General features: G+C 41.1%; 1 protein-coding gene across 18 annotated transcripts in view; it reads right to left on the bottom strand.

Annotated features, from left to right (window-relative positions):
- KCNE2 (potassium voltage-gated channel subfamily E regulatory subunit 2) overlaps nucleotides 1–15,040 on the bottom strand; it is an 88,792-nt gene that overhangs the window by 16,171 nt on the left and 57,581 nt on the right. Inside the window, exon 8 of one of the 18 annotated variants that reach the window (XM_042810042.1) lies at nucleotides 10,570–10,718. The exons of the other annotated variants lie outside the window; for them this stretch is intronic. The gene's annotated coding sequence lies outside the window, so the exon portion shown is untranslated. The remainder of the gene's footprint in view (nucleotides 1–10,569; nucleotides 10,719–15,040) is intronic. 18 annotated transcript variants of the gene reach the window in all.

Genomic DNA, 15,040 nt, shown 5'->3' with positions numbered 1-15,040 from the left:
CTCAAGGCTGTACCTGTCCTGTTAGTGTTCCTTCAGTATAGGATTCTGGGCCAGACCAGGCACTGGGAGAAAGGCAAATTAGATGGTAGTACCATACAAAGCAGAAAGATGTTAAAGGATGCTTTAAAGGCCCTGGGACAACCATTTCAGATAGGGAAAGATACTTCAGCTTGAGTGTGAAGATTCACAAAGCTCACAGACAGGAAAACCCTTGGATGAGAGAAACATAACTGCTCACCTACCACCAGGTTAGATCAGATTTGAAGAAAAACACAACTGTCAGAGTGGCATGTCAGCAATTGCTGTGTCAGTAGGCCTCATTTTGCTGTAGGCACTCCACCAGGCAACAATAGTCATTCTGTGATAACTCTGGTCAGCATCATGTTGCAGCAAGGCGCTTGCTCCTTCAGCCAGTCTACTGGCCTTATCTCAGCAAAGCCAAACTTGCCATGCCTCCACCTACAATGGTCACACTACTAGATATTCCATCAGGCCACTTAGCATCTAGGACTCATCTGCTAAAGAGTCAGCAGATGATGCTGCCATCTATGTTGCTCCAGAATAACTTGTTAATAATTCCCCTATTCCTTAATGCTTAAAGTAGCAAAAGAAGTGAACCAGTGAATCTGGTTTTGACCGGTGTAATTTCTGTCAATGAATCATTGTGGAGGAGGCCAACAAGAGAGCCATGGGACACAACCCTGCCACACTAGCTGTCGAAGTGAAAGCCAGAGGATTAGCTCCTAGAAGCACATCTGAGCAATATTGTCTACTGTCTCCATTACCACATAGGACTTCACCTTGGAGGCACAGCAAAATATGGATTCCTGCACTGCATGTGCCATCCTAATGGAAAATCACAGCTTCCCTGCCTGCCTAACCTTATACAAGCAAATTGCTTCATACAGTCTTACTCCAGATGGCAGAAGCTGTTTGCTGTGGGCAGTGCATGTCCACCCAGAAATTAAATGTAGAGAAACTCCATATCCTGTCTTTCCCAACTGACCACCAGGTAAAAGCTTGACTATCAGAAGCTTTTCACAGGCTGTGGAATGCATAGGGAGAGCAAGCAGTTCTGAAGTGAAGGGGTTCTGCTTTGATTAGATCACTCCATCAGCATGCTCTTTGAGGCCCCAAGATTTAAGCTTCAGGAATTCAACCAGATAAGGTGGTAAGAGACTCAATTGTGTGCCTTCAGCATCAAGGCTGAGCCCACAAGTCAGAGGCAATCAGATCGTGAGGGTCAGGAAGCTCCTAGAAATGGAGCCTGCAGGGCACCATGCACCATAGTGGCCCTGGGATTCTGTCTCAGCTCCATTATTTTATAGTTCTCTTGATTTTTATAACTTTTAGGGAAGGATGCATCATGCACCTTCTTTTACAAAGACTATCTAACTAGAAAAAGCGAACAGCCTTTAGCCTGAACAGGGCAAACAGCCCTCACTGCCCTGAGCAGTCAGCAGAGAGATTTCAGGCCTAAGTTGTATTTTAAGAAAAAAGGCCAGGACAGCATGTGGCTTGTGATTATGCTCACATCCTTTCTACCAGTATCATGACCCATCTTTTCTGGGTACGGTGAAGATGAATGATCTCAGGGATTGCAAATTGCCCCAGTAATCAATGGGGAGCTTTCTTCTCTGCTTGATGTCCAATTTGAGCTGACTTGATCCCTTCCCCTCTGGTTGAGCAAGACATATGTGGTGTGTGGGGTGAGCGGATCTCTATGCCAAGCCTGTTGCTGCTCTATGTCCTCTCCTCATCTTCTCCCTTTCTGTACCATGCCTGGGTTACAACAGCTGTAATTTCTCACCACTCCAAGCTGGTCCACAGCATCCAGGGAGGTGCAGTGGTGAAAGGGCTGACCAGTCTGCACATTTCCCCTGGCCTTGTGCTCTGTCCATGGAGCCAGCAGTCCCAGGAGTGCTGTATAATGTGAGCTGGCTTTCAGGAATGATTTCTTGCCAGAAGCTTCTTTGTGTGAGGCCAATGCAGTTTGCTGGTCCATAACCACAGGAAAAACTTTACACTTGACAACCATAAAGTATTTTTGTAACACGTGCCTTTCTCTGCACTCGTTGACCTGTAGGAGGGCCCTTACCTCAGTCCCTTGGCATCTAATTCCATAAGCATAGTGTCTCACCACATCACATCCCTGTTTCTGGATGAGCAGGACCTCTTCTCATTCTGGAGCACCAGGTGAGGAGGCTCTCACTTCAGAGTGAGAGAGCACTCACCATGCTGGCACCCAGCTGAGTGCTCTGGCAGCTCTTGAGCACCCAAAGACACATTTGGCAGGAGCTTGGGATGTGACTGAACTCCCCATGGTCATCTGGGTGGAGGGTCACACAGAACTGATAAAGATGAAAGTGGAGATGATCACACTGTGCAGACTGATATGTCAATAGTTGAAAGTAAACATCTGTCACGAGTGGCAGGCTGAGGACTTCTGAGAAGTACAGGTGCAATGCAGACAACTGATGCTTCTGACCTGTGTGCTCAAGGGCCACCTGCAGTGACCAGAGAAGCCCTGATACAAGAAAATCTTTTGTCACTGCCATATTCAGGAATATGAATAGGACAACACAAGTCCTAACTATGAGCTCAAAAATGGAGAGATGCTTTCCCTCACAGCATCTCCTGGCAACAGGAACATAAGAATAATCCAGCCAATGTATGGTGCTGCCAGCCACCCCAGTGACATCGACCTACAGTGCCACATAGACGTGACAGCATCATTCTCTTTACCAAGCTCCGTGGCAAAATCAGAAAGTAGGCCTGCTCTGCAATGTGGTCATGGGAACAGCTTCAAGAAAATGCATAGCCAGATAAAATAAGGGTGGTTCTGTGAAGGTCCTTATTCAGAAAAAGGCTGTAGTGTAAGTTTACTTGTTGCTATACAAAAACCAAACAGCGCACGTGGATGCAAGAGAACCAAGGTTTGCTTAAACAGCCTTGCAAGGATCCTGTGGGAGCCTGAAGCTTTAAGCATGCATTGGAAGCATGCATCTCAGGGTAGCAGTGGACTCGCCACTCCTGGAGGTGTTCAAGAGCTGTGTGGATGTGGGACTGAGAGACATGGTTAGGGGGTATGGTGGGAGCAGGCTGATGGTTGGACTAGATGATCTCAAGAGGTCTTTTCCAACCTTCATGTGTCTATGATTCCATGAGCACAGTATAGCTAAGTTTGAAAGTGACTTCAAGAGGTCATCTAGTTCAGCCTTGCACTCAAACATGGTCAGCATTGAGCAGATAAGCTGTGACTGTGGTTAAGTACTAAGGGGAGCTTGCCTGAAATGCTACAGGGATTTGTGTCAGAAATGCCATACACTATGGACTGGTGATACCTGGAGACTGATAGGGTGTTCTAGCCTTTCATTGGAGCTCCTTAAAGAGCAATGTAGATAAAGTCAGAGTGAGCCAGGTTTGTTCATTCACTGCTTTTGCTCTGGAATTACCGCCGGAGACAGTGCTTACTCTTACAAGCACAAAAGTACATGGTTTCATTTCTGCAGTAGCAGCTCTAGCCCTGCCCCTTTCTAATCTCACCAAGCATGTGCCTAGAGACAAGCCTTTTACCTGTGTTCCCACATACTGCTTCTTCACACTTCTGCTGCCACTGGAAGCTACTAGTTTACAGCAGATTGCCAAGGACTGTTCATTAACCCAGGTGACTGAAAAGTGTCTTCTCAGCAGTAAAAGAATGATACTGAGTTTTAAAGCTTAAAACAGCCTCCATGCATATTTACATCCCCACAATTGTAAAGAAACCTGCATCTTTATCTTACCTAAAACTTGTAATGGTCCTAAGTAAATCTGGCCTTCTCATCCAGGCAGCATTTGTCAGTGAGATCTCTTTCAACAACGACAGTGATCTTACTGGCTATTTAACTTAAGCATTGTGTGAATGTAGCTTCTGTACAGCTTGCAGCACAGGCATTAGTTTTAAGAGTTCCCTGTAAGTTGACTAACAAGTTGTTCTTCTGGAACTATTGTATTTCATTTCTTCTTTTTTCCTTAGTGGCTTGACTATTAAGCTAAGACAACTTGTTCACATGGGTAATAATCCAATAACCAGATGTAGCCACACAATAAATATCTTGATAGCCAGACTTCATGTAGGATTCACAAACTATTACAGGCCAGCCCCAAATCTTTCAGTCAGATCATGCAGATTTTTAAAGCAAAGTAAAAGGAAAGAAATGACAGAAGAAAGACAGAAACTCCTTTAATATCACCAGTTCTCTGTATTTAACTGGACAAACAGCTCCTTTACACACAAACTTACCTGCATTCAGAGGGACAGAGTTGAAATGAATAGAAATTTTACTTTATAATTTCTAGACTCTCACAGACAAAACTGTTAATACAGCTCCTAATTTTGTGCTTGCATGGGAAAGAAGGAACAAAAATTAGTTGTTAGCAGTTGGAATGACTGGTCATTTTTGCTCTGATCCCCTAGGCTGTTGAACAAAAATAGATTTCTATAGATACCAGGACCATTGAGACAAGTCAAAAAACCAAAATCTATAAGATACAGCTGGGCTCTCAACTGATTTTATCCATCAAATTACAACACTCAGCAGCTTTACTGTTGCCCTTCTTAGAAATGTGGTTAGAATTTTTCTTTCCAAGTCAGAAAAAAATCGTAGGCTTTTTTTCCCCAACTTTCCCATAATGTAAATGTGACTAGAACTCTGTTAAAATTTCTGCTCTCATAGGCAAGTTTAACCTCCAGGCAAACATCAAGAAGGGAAAACTGCCTCCAAAGGTGAGTGCTTTGGAAAGTTACAAGAGTGTGAAAAATAGGGGCCATAATGGAAACTGTTCTTGCAATAGTAGGCAAACGATTGTATTACCATATTGGATTCCTTTGCCACAGTATTTTGTGTTTCAAGCCAACGCACAGTGCACCAAAGAAAAACAAAACCAATAATGAAGTGACCAAAATTCAATGTTATTCCAAGAAACATAGTTGAGGTGAAATAAGTTATGTGGAATGGAAGCTGAGGTTAAGTGAACACAAAGACAAAGGAATTTGCGCAGTCTGGGGCATGTGTAGTAAATATCTTTGCCTTTGCATCTGGTACAAATTGGAGATTGCCATGCACAAAGTGCATACCCTAGGCCAAAACAATGATTGGTCTGAAAAATATTCCAATTGTCTTTGAAAACTAAATATTTTTTCTCTAGGATTTGTGTAGCTTCAAGATATTCCATAGGGAACCCTGTAGAGTGCCAGTGTTAAATGATCAAATGATAAACTTACTCTATTATCTGTGGCAGAACTTAAAAGTTTAAAAAAGAGACCCCTGCACCCTCGAGTCAATGTTCCTGACAGGTCTCACATGGACTGCCGTTACAGAGAGAAGTGTTAGTCCAGGAGATGTGCTTCCCATTCCACCTTTCTAACAAACTTCCTTTCTTCTTGTCAGCTTTCTGTTCGATGGCTTTTTTAAAAACCATGTTCACTGCAATTTGTTTGTTTGCCCTTCCCATATGTTCATTCACTGAAGGGGAAAGGAATGAAGATGGACTGTAGAAATCCATAAGCACTGGCCAAAATGTGAATTTAAACTGCAAATCCCCTTGTGCTGCACTGCTTAACAGAGAAACTTCATCTTCTCTTGGACTGGGCACTCCTGACTCTGAAGTTACTTGTCCTTTCCTACTTTGCAAAATATCTTACTTCGCAGCACCAGCTGACTTATGATCAGTAGTCAAAGAAATACTTGGAGCTGACTATTTGAGGAGCAGAGGTGAGGCAAGGACATGGGGAGGTGAATCTCTTTAGCTTAAGCAAATACAATATGGACACCTGCATTAAACTACTCACGCTAGGCAAGAAACAAGTTCTTTTAGGGTGTGACTCATCTGGCCTAAAGTAGGTGATTGATTTAATATAAGATGAATTGTGCTCTGCAAGTGCTTATTTGTCTTTATTGACTACAAATGAAATGCAGGGTGACCAGCCCTGTTTTAAATGCCTACATTGTCAATATCTGCACGTGAACAGAGGTTGTCCTGGTGCTGCTTTCTAGTGGAACTGAGGACATTGACCACATCTGACAGATAGTATCTTGATTGTCAGTATTATAAACCAGCATGTTACTATTACTAACTTCTGTTTCTTATATGAGTGCTAGGAAAAAAAAAAAAAAAAAAAAAAAAAAAAAAAAAAAAAGCAGCTAATGAGGGCTCTGACAACTATGTGAACTCTGCTGATTTTTTTTTTTTATATGAAATTGGGGGGTGGCTTATAAAATGATTTCTTGATGATTACTTCATGTAAACAAGAATCAGCATAACCTGCTGCACTCATTGCTGTAGGAACCCAGACTGAGCAATGAAGAGATAGGAAAATCTGAGCACTGGAAGAGAGAATTTTCATAGAGCATAAGAAAGAGAGATGGAGAAAAAAAGAAAATATATATGGGAGTAAATAACCCAAAACAGTGAGGTATAAGGTAGAACACCATGAAGAAACATGAAAGGTCTGTCTCAACCTAAGCCTTCCTCACCCAAGAAATCCCATTTCCAGGAGCAGAACCCTTGGAACTTGTATAAGGAAAATGGCAGTGTGCTCTATGGGATTCCCCATTTGCTACTGGTCATGACTGTCTTTAATACAGGAATTTTCAATATTTACTGAGATCTGGATGATCTTTTCTTTTTACTTATTTTTAGGTTGTTGCAGATCATTGTATGTCCTATTCCCTTCTTCAACTGCTCTGTTCTTCTGCATTGGTTTATATATCTCTCTGTGCTAACAGATGCTAACACAGAGGTACTGCTAGTTCAGATCTCTCAGACCTTTGGCCCATGCAGTTCCTTGAAGTGAATTTATGTAGACCTCTTCAAGCTGCATGTCACCAGCTGTAGGAATAGGGCAATAATAGAAGAAGATGTCTTTCCTTCTCTGTCCTCTCACTAATTCCTCCGCTCTCTTTTCCCAGCACACGTGATTTTCTTGAGGGACACACACATAAAGGACTCTACTGTGCAATAATGGCACAAGTCACTACTGGCCTGACTCCCACTGTAGCAGAAGAACATGGAGCACAAGAATAGTGTCACTTGGGAATCTGCATTTACATTTGCCCATTTTCACTCCTTTCTCCTTCAGTTCCCTGGGAACATGGGACCCTGCCCCTCGGCTACTGCCCTTTTGACACATGTACCCCTTTGCCTACTATTTGCACATCCTGATGAATTCTTTCCCAATCATATTAATCTACATGTATTGCTTTTACTTATCAGTCTAGTTTAGGATGGTCTTTTCCCATCCTTGGTTACTCTCTTCTTTCTGTGGTGCTGCTGCTCCCTTTATATAGGGAGGAATTTTTAGGGGAGGAAAGCTCTTTTCTGTGCACTTTCTGATTCTCAGAGCACAGCAAAAGACCTGAAGAGACCGATGTCTCTTCTAGCCTTCCATTTGCTTTTAGATTCATTCCTTTTCCTCTGCAAAGGCCAATGAGTTCTTGCCTCTCAACTAAACGTATCTGTAGCAGCTCACTGGCCTTCTAGTCTGTGGACATATATGCCGTACAGAAGAGAAACCAGGATGAGACACTGCATGCTTCTCTCTCACCTTTTCTCTTTCTTGGACCCAAGATTTTCCATGCTGATTAGCTGCCAACTGCATACTTGCATTCCCTAAGCCCCTCAAGGAACTTGGCCTCTTGTTTGCATGAATGGATGACAGCCCGACGCCTCAAGAAAGCCATGGAGGATGAAGAGTAGAACAGCAGAAACCATTCTTGTGGACAAATCTGTGAAAGACTGGCATGAAATAGGGCTGATTCAGCTTTGCAGTACATTGGTCAAGGCCAAATTCTGCCTACTCACATCCATGCAAGTTTGTGGGATACATGAAATTCTGCAGAGTGCTCTGCTTCAGTGAGACACAGGATATAAATATCTTGGTTTAGGACTAGAAAGACAGACAGACAGATAGAGGGTTTGCACTTCGTTTCAGTGCTGCAACATGAACTTCCCCAAGGACCCAGTCTGAGCCTTGAAAAGTTGGCCACTGCACTGAAAGATAAAACAGTAAGAACTAACAAGGCTTGTAATGATTTGACTGAACCCAGATGAGAATTTAAGTGCTATTTTCCTGTGAGCCCATCTGCAGGGGACTGCTGGCACGCAGGATATCCACTTTGGCCCATCAGCACTACAGTTCTGAGGCTGTCTAGCCCACATTCACTTATTGGTTAGCTCCTCTATTTCTAAACCCAAGAAAGTGCCAACTCAACTCTACCTCCAATTCTCAGAAATGTCAGCTAAAGAAGACTCAGAGAATATTAAATTAAAAGTGAAATGGAAAAAGAACAGAGCAAAGAAAGAAGTTTCTTGTTGCAAATAGCTACAATACAAAGAAAGCTTGATTTTTTATGTTTCTGTTGTAAAAACTGCATGTGAAAATGTACACACTTCAAGATTAAAATGGATTACGATGGTATATAAGACTAAAAATTAGGTCGTACTTATGACAGAGTGGCTTATGTTGCCAATTGTCTGCCACTAAGTCCAGAGCAATACTTGCACAGTCATAATGAAAAGCAATGGAAATATGGATATCATGTGAAACTCACCATGCAAGAGTACTGAGTCCACCAGTTCAAGTTTATTCACTTGCAGCCCCATCATTCAGTAAAACTGTATGTCCCAACCAGAGTCTCCCCTGAATTCTTCTTTTCTACAGCTTTACATTGTGATTGCTAATTACCACTACTGCCCTACATAGCATATAGTTAAAACTATCCTGATGCTACACCATAAGCAAGGGTAGATAAAATCATGATTGAACGCTGACAACCACGATAATCCAACAGAAAAGGGGAGATTTTTAATGGCACGACTGCCAGGCAGATGTTTAATTCCCTCTCATTTTAGGAATTGCTATGCAGCGAAACACATTTGTGCACTTGAGAATCTTTGTTGACCCTGTAACTACCACAAGAAGTAAAATTAAGAAGAAAGAGATGGGCATATGTCTTCACACATAAATCTTTACCTTCACTCACTTACGCTGTGTTGATGGTCCAGAAGAGTATATTGGGAATATCAAGATCTAAGGGGAAAATTAATTGCATTTTTTGTTTATCTTCTAGAAATCTCTACTGTTCTGTAGCCAAAAATTATTCTTTTTCTGCCTTTTTGGCACTATTTTTATTAGACTTACAGTATCTTTCAAGCAATTTTAAATAATACCATTTCCAAAGAATGACAATGGCTGTGGCTGTTCATTGTTGCATTTCTAATCATCTCATTTTTCCCTGCATCTACATGATTTAGAATTCTTTGTGGTGCTCTATAAATGGGTCTCCATTAAATAAGCCATAAAAATCTTTTAACCTAAGGTCAATATTTGGCTTACAGTGACTATATTTAAATATGATTAGTGGAACTCTGCATTCTGATTAAGCAATTCCATATAAAGTAAACTCACTATAATTTAATTTCTTTGAACTCTAGGCAGAGTATGAGATTCACATTTCTTTAGTAAAACTGTGGGGGTGGGAATACGATTTGATTACAAGAGTGAATATAAGATCATATGACTGAAAAATTAATAGCTTCCCTGATTCCTATTTAATCTGTTAAAATAACTTTGCAAAAGGCTCTAAGCCAGAAATATTTGACTACTATACAGCAAATCAGCCAAACAGCTTAGTTCCCCATGGAAAATCCTCAATTGACATTCAGCATGATAACAGAATACTTAGGTTTTCATCCAAAACCTTTATGCCACATTTTCTTACTCATTCTTACACGTTTTGAACAGCTGAGAATTTATTGGGCTTTTGCCTGTTGAAAAAGATCTTGTGGATATTTCAATGGAGTGTTTATTGTTAATGGAGTTCAGACTCCAGGGACAAGTAATGTTCTCTATATTAGATAAATAGACAATGGGAAATGGCCAATGTCACAACCAAGTCCCATCAAATAGATCACAACATGTCATTCATATTTGGTGAGGAAAATATTGTCTAAGAAGGTCGTGAGTAGAAAAAAAAAAAAAAAGTAACTTCATTACATCTAGTGAAAAATAAAAAGAACATTATGTGCGAGATCCATTGAAAACTTGGCTAAAACTTCGCTTTGATTTGTGGGTGGAGAACATCTGAACTATTTGGTATTTGCTGGTGGGAGACAGAGACGGAGTTCCACTGTTCCACTGAGATACCAAACAAACTGTTCCAGTTTAATCCCGAAGATGACTCCTGTCTACCAGAGTTGAAGGGCAGAATTCAAATTCAGAGCCAATAGCCTGAAGTTTACTTGCTTCAAGTCCCACACATCTTTCTCTTCTCCTTCACTTATTATTCCCGCTTAGGTAAGAATGACAATGCACCTTACTGCAGAAGACTGAGTTGGGTCTTCAATGATTTCATCTGTTAGAATCTCATGCCTCAAAAGTCATGGGCAAGTGCAGTACTCTGGATTGCTTTAGGTCAGAGGTAAACATACTGAAGGACTGTGGAGAAGCCTGCATTGCCATTACAAAAAAAGCTATGCTTCTTTGAAAAAAAAAAAAATCTGGTATCATCAAACACACCTTCTTACCTTTAAATGCACTTAAAGAAATTGCCAGAAATTCCAAGGTGTTTCTCTGGAATTTTCATGCATTTAAGACATGATAGTAACAGTGTATTGGCCATAGCAGATAGTCCAGAGTTATGGTAGGATCTCCCCAGTTCTGAACAAGACAGAAGCTTCAGAAACAAACAGAAAACCTTCAGTCATCATTCATCTCAGTACTGTGATTCCTTAATCTTCAACTGACATAAACTTCAGCATTCAGCAAATAATAACATCAGTTATTAGTTATTAGGCTGAGGTAGTCCTTGTGTACCCAGCCATTTATTCAGTGCAAGGAAAAATGGCAGCATGAGCAAGTATTGCTAGAAAATTTACGTGTATAAAAGATATACATCACAGTTAAGTCCCTGGTAAAGTCATGATACTAGTCTCACTGTCAGTGAGGGCTACATCCACAATAGCAATGCCAGGGATTCGATAACAAACCCTCCAGATTCATTTCCTGTAAGTCAAGCAGACAAACCTTTAGTTGATATTCATTTGTCTCAGATGAAGTAAAGGATTGTGGTTATTACTCCATCTCACTCTGTGCTGCCTTCACGTAAGCCACAAATGGCAGAGCCTGGGACACAGGTTATAGACACGGGTTTACCTGTTTTAACTTGATTAAAAAGACGATCCAAGAAACCTGCAGAAATGTACACAACCACCCAAACAGTGGCGGAGTGCTCAAGAATGGTAACTTTGCCTCAGGAATTGAACTGAACTTCCCTTTCAAACACCTGCTTTTCAAATGCAGGGAGTTCTCCCTTTCATGGCCCTGCCACAAGGATAGGGTTCAAGATCCATCTCCCCACCAGAGATAGCCACAGCTTGAGGATTGCCTTGGCCTTGGGAAAGTATCGCTCCCCAAAAAGCGGTATTTGTTCATGACTTGGAAGAGCATAGAGAATAGCAGATACAACATGCTCCTTTCCCTAACACACCTGCATTTCTGGCAATCAGTGATTTACTGTTTGGGCTGGAGGCTGCAGCCAGTGTCAATTAACTACAAAGAAAAACTGTCCTATATGAATTTATTTAATCTGTCTTCTAACCGATTTAAACCTTTGGCCTCCACAGTATGTTTTGCTGAAGACTTTCACAACTTAATTATACATTGCATTAAAAAGTGCTTCCTCTGGTCTGTTTTAAAACCTCTACTTGATACTTTTATTAACTTGTTTTTACTGCTTTTATTACAAGGAACAATGAGTAATCCTTCCCTGTTCCTCATTCTTCATGGTTTTATGGATCTATATTACTATCCACCTTTTTCTAATCTGTTAGCCTCCTCTCCTACAGAAACCCATCTATATTTCTCATCATCTTTATTGTTCTCTCTTCTGTCATTTTAGAATCGTAGAATCACAGAATATCTTTAGAGTTGAAAAGGACCTTTAAGGGCCATCTGGTCCAACTTTCCTATAATAAACAGGAACAGCCCATCTCCATCAGGTGCTCAGAGCCCTGTCCAGCCTGACTTTGAGTGTCTACAGGGATGGGGCATCCACCACCTCTCTGAGAAACTTGTGCCAGTGTCTCACCACTCTCATTGTAAAAGACTTTTTTCCTTATGTACAACTTAAATCTCCTCTCTCTAAGTTTGAAACCACTTCCTTATTTTAGCCCAATCACCATTATCCACATGGTCCATGGTCCTTTATGCCAGAGATGTAGTGACGGAGCACACACTGTAAGTTCAACTGTTGCCACTTGGTTTCCCTTTGCAGTCCAGGGTAAAAGCCACCTAGCCCTGCTAATTCCTTTCTATTCATTTTACAAGTTGCTTTGTTCAGCTCCTTCTCCTGACATTTCACCTTAATATGATTTCTCAGGATATTCCCTGTAAAGATAACACACTGCGTGGGAACTTCTATATGAAGAAGACAGGAGCACCATAAAGCTCAGTCCCATCAGTGTTGTGAAACACCTCTCCCCATTTCTTCAAATAGTCTTGATACTCAAAGACTTCTTCTTGCCACTGGATCTGTGACATGCAAAGGATTGCTGTCTGTAAAGCCACTCATCCCTCGTGAGAAAACAAAGCCTGTTCTGTCCTTGCATTAGCAGACAGTCTGATGCATGAACTTCTGTAAGCACTGTTCTTTTGTTACTATTTGCAGAAGCTGCAATAAGTCTCTCATGTGTCTTCCAAGCCTTGGCCATGAAGAAATAGTTACCCTACCTGTTGGCCAAACAGCTGCTGTAATTTGATTCCTGCTCTTTTCTTTTTGGTTCCTGTTCTCCTGGAGAATCACTAGTTCTTGCTGAAATTTGTATTGTGCCTGTTTTTGTTAATTCATCAGATGCCAATGAACTGGTTCCTCATTCTGTTTGACCAGCTGTTTCATATAATCTGTTGTTACAACTGGATTTAAAAATCTCCCAGGAGGAGCGTAATAACTCAAATGTGTCAGATCTGCAGTAATTCATGAAAGATGCTTAGTATGTGGAAATCTACATTTCTTAAATGCAAGGATCAAGATATCAGCCCTATTGTCGAAACCAAGATGGGACTTTCAATGTAACCCACTTGTCACTTACAATTCCCCTCTTCCCCTTCATATTACTGTGTAGCCTAAATTTTTCTGTGTTTGCCCTGTCCACAGCTCAATATATTTCCTTTTAAGAGAGAAAAAAAATCTGTTCAGATAGAACCAAATGATCAGAACAATTAAGAAAATCACTCAGATCCTCTTTGTACGTGTGTAACTCAAGAAATATTTTGTTTAAAGTCACACATTTGGCATGTGTCTAAGAGGAATGTGCAGTTTGCATTGATATAAGAAATATGGTAATGAATGTTTGAACATTTTCTACTTTGTAATTTGTAATTGTCTTCACTGGTTTAGCAATAAGTATATAAGTATAATGTTGAGAAGGTTTTTAGTTATAGTAATTTGACTGCAACACAGCCCCTTTTGTTATCTTACTTGACTTAGGAATTACATAAGATGTCATTTGGAAACCACTGTCTAGCATTATACAAAGTCAAATGCATATACCGTGAAGAGAGCCTCAACATTTTCTTTATAAAAGCTATGGCTCAGTGCCTTTTCCCTGCGGCACATTCTCACCTGCTAAACAGCTCCATTTAAAATAGTTCATACTAATAGGCATAAACTACAATGTGCAAAAACAGATTTTCAAGTTCATTCTGGTACTTACGAGAAATATAGTTAAGTGTAATCAGAGAGACAGCAATTGGTTCTTTCATTAAAAAAAAAAAAAAAAAAAAAAAAAAAAAAAAAAAAGAGTAATTCCCTGATAATATAAAGCAGTATTGCATCACTGAATCCTGAGTTCCATCACTTTAGACTTAGGATTCTACTGGTCTCAATATATGTGGTACCACTCAGCATTCACAGCTTGGTAGCATGATGGCAGTGGAGATCCCTGTATTGCAAAGTTGGACTCACAGGCTGGCTTAAAGCACACTTCTCATCCATGCTAAATGGACATAGAATCATAGAATCACAGAACCATTTGAGTTGGAAAGGACTCCTAAAGGCCATCTGGTCCAACTCCCCTGCAATGAGCAGGGACACCTACAGCTCTATCAGGTGCTCAGAGCCCCATCCATCCTGACCTTGAGTATCTCCAGGGATGGAGCATCCACTGCCTCTCTGGTCAACCTGTCTCATGCCCTTCTTGGAGAAACCACACTTGGGCTGTTTGTTTGATACCTGGCCTGTGATATGCTTTGTACTTCTGCATACAGCTAGCTCACTGAAAGAAGAATGTGGGCTCCAGCTCCAGCCACTGACCTTCAAACTCTTCTGCTTTAGGGAGTCAGAAGTCCACCTCTGCTGCCATGTGTATGCAAACAGTGTGGGCAGAGGGCAAGACTAGACTTCAGAACAGACTCCAAGCCACAGAGCAACACAGAGACTGATACTGGCTCTTCAGTCATATGAGGTAGGGGACATGAGCAATGTCCTACGTACTCACTTCCACAAGTAGGATTAGACTGCTACCTTCATGTGCCTTGATCAAAAAAAGGATCAGCTTTGCATAGTGGAGCTTCTGTCCTGCTGCATACCACAGAAGCAGCTTTTTAAGCAAAGTAAAGGGCAATGCCTACTGCTCACCTTCCCACCTACAACAGCATTTCCAATCTGCAGTTTCAACCCATGCAGTAGCCTGAAGTGCAGATGACAGAGATGTAGACATACTGTCCTTTATCTCTGATATCTACTTATGTGTGTCCTAACAAGTCAGATTCTTCAAAGCACCAAGCTGCTGTTCCAGGGTCCTCTACACAACTTACTGCTCAGAGAACAAGGAATATCTTTTAGATACATTGCTAGTAGGTAACCTTGCTGACTTTAGATAAAGTGAGATCCCTGGTTTAGTCTCCTTGTGGGAATGACTGCTGACAAATAAAACATAGCCAACTTGTGGTTAAAGCACAGGATCTTTGCTCTATTCCTGGAATTGCAGCAGATTTCCT

This window comes from Centrocercus urophasianus, unplaced genomic scaffold, assembly GCF_019232065.1.
Source record: "Centrocercus urophasianus isolate 14NV4802_14NV808 unplaced genomic scaffold, USGS_Curo_1.0 seq_12, whole genome shotgun sequence".
Taxonomy (NCBI): Eukaryota; Metazoa; Chordata; class Aves; order Galliformes; family Phasianidae; genus Centrocercus; species Centrocercus urophasianus.
This window is presented reverse-complemented; position numbering and strand designations above follow the sequence as displayed.